General features: G+C 28.8%; 1 long non-coding RNA gene across 1 annotated transcript; it reads left to right on the plus strand.

Annotated features, from left to right (window-relative positions):
* The first annotated feature begins 239 nt into the window (after nucleotides 1-239).
* On the plus strand, nucleotides 240-2,667 carry LOC109178269. Its single transcript, XR_002053690.1, has 3 exons — nucleotides 240-399; nucleotides 2,244-2,311; nucleotides 2,452-2,667. It is a non-coding gene; the product is annotated as an uncharacterized LOC109178269 (long non-coding RNA).
* Nucleotides 2,668-5,544: the final 2,877 nt, after the last annotated feature.

Genomic DNA, 5,544 nt, shown 5'->3' on the forward strand with positions numbered 1-5,544 from the left:
TTTAAAATATATACATTAATATATATATATATATATATATACATTAATATATATATATATATATATATATATATATATATATATATATATATATATATATATATATATATATATATATATATATATATATCAAATTGTAATCCATCAACGTGTAATGTTATTAAAAAAAAAAAACATAAGAAATTTTCCGATTTGCTCTCTCTGTGTCTACTGCTCTCTAAGTAGAGTATCTTCTCCATTCTTCTTTCGCTTAAAAAATCCTAACTTGTTTGCTGTTGTTCTCGGAATCAAGATTGCAACGATTCTTAATTTGTAAGGCTTCAAGATCTGAAAACGTAGAACTGGAATTTCAGTGGTCATCAGTGGATCAACCCTAATCTGCAAAACAGAACGACTACAGTAATAACGTCATCTCTTAGTCTTCTCCAAGTGTTTTTTTTTCGAATTTCATATCTAATAATGTGTTGTATTTGTTATTTAGTCTATTCTGCAAACTTTAACCATTTCTTAACTTATTTTTTCAATAAAATTAGGTACAGCATCTAAAATTTAGGAATTATTATTTTCGGTCATTGAAATGCATTTTTTAGTCCCCTAAAAAATATTCAAATGAGATACAGTTACTATGTTTCTGATTTTTTAAAATTGATTTCCCCCTGGTCCGTGATCTCTATGTTGTTAGTTTTCAATGACCCTGAAATCCGTTTATATTAGCGACTAATCAGGGTAGAGTTAGTAATCTGTTTACATAGAAAGAATCTAACTAAAATACAGGTTAATGAATTTGCGGAATTACCTTTGTTAGCTACTGTGTTCTTCCTTTCTCCCCTCTATAATTTTTTTTTAATTTATAGCAAATTTTAATATTTTTTTAAATAAATATTTTTGACAAAACTAAAGAACCAAAAAAATTATGTAATGTATACATAATCTAAAGCATACAAATCTAAAGATCAACCATCCAAGAAACCTGAATTCTACTTATTGGAATTGCTTCATGGGTCACAGCTAGTGTCACTGGGGAATTTATTTCTAGTAACCATAGCGCATTAAAACAAACTTCGTTCATAGTTCTTTTATTTTAAAAAAAAATATAAGAAAAAAAATTCACCTGCCTCCTCTGAATACCTCTGCCATTTGTTTGGTCCAAATGAATTGGTTGCTACACACTTTCCGTCTCTTCAAAGTTCCAGGCAATGCAGTGAGCCTTCTGGGCAGTTTGCCTCTATTTTACCTATAAATATAATAAAATCCAAGAGAAATGCTAAAACAAACAAATAACATAAATATCATAAATATAAAAGATAAAAATAATTTGCTATCACCAAATCAGAGTCATCATCTCCATCCGCTTCAATCATCTTAGAAATTAGATCATTTTCTTGCTGCATAGTGCACTATTTCCATGTCATCTAACTTAATCTATAATATTTCCTCTTAGTTAACTATATATATATATATATATATATATATATATATATATATATATATATATATAGAAGAACGCTCTTATGTGGTCATGTCATTAGGTGTGGTCGTGTGGTCGTATCTGTGCCGTTGAATCAGTTTAATCTAACGGCAGTGGTAATTCTGAGAATTTTCGCGCGTTTTGGTAAGTGGGGGTGTTATGGTAATTACAATGGCCATTTATAGCGGGTGGGTTCCAAAATACACCAACAGTGTTGACAACATACACCAATAGTGTAATAAAAACACACCACAGTGAAACACACCAATGGTGTATTCCCGGGTTATGGTAATTACAGTGGCCATTTATAGCGGCTGGGTTCCAGAATACACCAACAATGTTGACAATATGCACCAATAGTGTAATAAAACACACAACAATGTGATTTTCCCTATTCCGGTGTTTTATGACGAGTTTACCCTTGCAGTTCGCTGGGTAGGAGAATGTGCGCGAAAATATTGAAAAAATCTTGATTAATATGATTCATTGGATCTATCTAATCTAATGGCCTATAATTGACCATATGACCACACCTAACAACATGGCCACATGTGATCACCCCTCTATATATATATATATATATATATATATATATATATATATATATATATATATATATATATATATATATATATATATAGTTATTGTACAAATGAAAGAAATTAAAAATATAAGAAACAATTTACCAAGAGACATTTTTATAGCTCCTAACTGATCTAACCTTTTAGTGTGTAATGGACTAATTAATGCTTCCCATGTTAAATTTTTTGGCTAGGTACAGTGCTTAGCAGGCTCAAAATAGCAGTGCAAGGAAAAAAAATTAAACAATATCTCATTTGTGTGGTAATACACTGTTAATATCAGTACACTGATATTATTAACATATATCAAATAACACAAAAACAAACATAAGCTAAGATAGCAGTTTTACATATTTTCTATATTCTTTTTTTGAAATTAACGCGTTTCATTTGAATTTTTAGCTAGGTACACTGTTTCGCAGGCTCAAAATAGCAGTGTAAGGAATAAAATCGTACAATACATCATTTGTGTGATTGGGAGATTGGAAAGTCTACCTATTTGCAGACAGGTACATTCTCTTCTTCATATCATTTGTAATATGCATACATAACATAAATAATCCTGTCTATATTTCACCTCTATTTGCAGAGGTGTGTTTCCTCTTGCAGCACATTGCAACCAAGTTTTTCTATTAATCGTAGCATCCTACAAATCTCTATCCATATTTTATATATCAATGGCTTTCACATATCAATTTCCAACTTCCCCTTCACACCATTCGGCCTCGACCCTCTGCCAGTCGCAACACACAAAGCAACAACTCACAAATCGGCTCACACAATTGCATCATCACATGTAAATCAAATAAATGAGATGGTAGATTTTCTTTCAAAAAAAAAAATGATAGATTTGGGAATTGAAACCATACCATTGCCAACGGCGAGTCACACCATGGTCTCCATTCTGGCATCTATCGTGCAAATCCGACTTGGTTACCCTCCACTACCGCCCTATTCCGCAGCAGCACCCTTCTGCAGTCATCCTCAGACAATTTCACTAATCATTAATATTTCTTCAGTAATTGTGTAATGTATGTATGAAAAAAAATCTGCTTCTACCATATGGAATTTATAGAACTCCATGAACTGCGGATATGAAAGAGTTTGAGCAACTTCCGATAAAGAAGTAATAATAAAAGGGTTTGAGCAATTCCGATAAAAAAAGTAATAATAACCTAACGTTTTACCCAAAGAATACGGCTGTCAGACCTTAAACGCTACCGTTTATATTATTTAGCAAATATTAAACTATCAATGATCAAAACTACGTAGTTTCACTTGGGTGGGAAAATACAGCAATTTGATTGGTTATGACTATATGGCTTTAATATATAGAAAGATTATTATTATTATTATTATTATTATTATTATTATTATTATTATTATTATTATTATTATTATTATACTGATACTTTTAGTTGGAGATCATCCATCTTTGGTGCTGATTAATTACCCGCATTATATTTAACTCTTTTATTTAACTCTTTTATGTGTGAACTTGTTACAAGTGCATTAATAAGTACATTTCTTTCAACATTCTTTGTGACCATACCGTGTCACATTTAGGACATTTCTGTGTTGAAAAAGTATTTTGACACTTTGAAAACTATAATTCTAACAAAATTAATTGATTATCATCCATGTACTTATATAATTATTCACATCTTCTAGGACAATTATATTCACACACATCACACGTTTTTTGAAAAATCAATTACTTATGATATATAGTCATAATGTAGTAGTCTAAATTGAAGAATTCCTAGTCAATTTCTCAATGAAGATTTGATGTTGGAAAGATATGAAGGTTGAGTTTGTTATTATATAAAAGATGAAAGATTGAAATTCATGAGTTTCTTCCAACTAGACAAGTGTATGTTTAGTTAAACAATTTTAGTTATAGTAAATTAAAAAGTTATTTAAGAAAAACAGAAAATGATTATAATTTGTTCGATCAATGTTGACTCTTTTTGTTTTAATGATGTGGTATATTTTCTTTCGTCGTCAGTTTTTAATTAATTATTATTTAACTGTCCATTCCAAAAGTTGTTAAACATACCATACATAAAATATAAATTGTATTAGAAAGACCTTAGCTTGTGTGACTAATTTGACTGAGAAATGCCCCGCTCAAGCAGGCCCGGCCCTGGGCAAGGGCAGGCTGGGCCCTTGCCCAGGGCCCCATGTTTGGAAGGGCCCACCACTTATACCATTACCTCTTATAGATACTATAGAAATGTTGTATAATTATTTTTATACATTTGTGTTAATCTGTATGGTCAAGAGATCGAATCTCTCATATGTAGTTTTACATAAAAATTTCCCCCTCAATTATTTTGTAGATGAATTTATGAATTTTATTATATTAAGATTTGAGTTGGTAGGACTTGTAGTTTTTATGTTCATAGTTAGGGATCCAATCCCCATGTGTATTATTTTACATAACATTTTCCTACAATTTATTTATTTTTATTTCTAATTTGTAACTTTGTGATTCTTTTTACCTTTCTATAATTATAGTGAGATTTATAATATAGATTGATTTGTAATTCATATTAAATTTTGAATCTATTTCTATTCGAGTAATTTACTACTTATATTTAGAACTAGTTTTTTACGCGCATTGCGCGATTGGGATAATGCCCAATGTTTTTTTTTTTTTAAATAAGTACTTTAAAGTATATCAAGGCAAGAGCATATTGAAATTGTTCGTGCATAGATAATTGAATGTTGAATTTGCATATTTAAATAGGTAATTCTAAGTTTACAAATGCAAGATAATATAGTCAAGATTGATTATAATTATAATAAAATAATTGTATAGGTATGATTGAAACCAAATACGGGACATAAGGAAGAACAAATAAAATTTAGGACATAAAATATTAAATATATACTAATATTAAAGAGCTAACTGCTGATTACCAAACAAGGATATTGCGAGTTGGTTTTCCACTTCAATTTGTTCTGTGATTTGAATACTTTTTTTTTCTTCAATAAATCCCCCAAGTAGTTAATATGATTAGCTTAATTATATTTTTTTATTTTTTAAAAACAATTATTATTATTATTATTATTATTATTATTATTATTATTATTATTATTATTATTATTATTATTATTATTATTATTATTATTATTATTATTATTATTATTATTATTATTATTATTACACCCTTACGTCATTTTACATGTTAATCTAAACAACTATTTTTTTTCAAATATATTTTTACAACCGTTGATATAATTCACTGGTTAAATCCGCTAATATAATCCGCTAACGCTAACCGCTTACTGCTTGTGATAGTTCTCACTCCAATTCGTTATGTGATTTGAATACTCTCTTTGTTAACAAATCCATCAAGTAGTTAATATGATTGGCTTTATTAATTATATATTTTTAATTTTTTCATGGTATTAATAAAATACTTGGTAAATAAATATATAGCATTATTTTGTATTATAACTTTGATATTTAATTAAAAAATAGTGCTA

Source organism: Ipomoea nil, unplaced genomic scaffold (assembly GCF_001879475.1).
Source record: "Ipomoea nil cultivar Tokyo-kokei standard unplaced genomic scaffold, Asagao_1.1 scaffold0176, whole genome shotgun sequence".
NCBI classification, from domain to species: Eukaryota; Viridiplantae; Streptophyta; class Magnoliopsida; order Solanales; family Convolvulaceae; genus Ipomoea; species Ipomoea nil.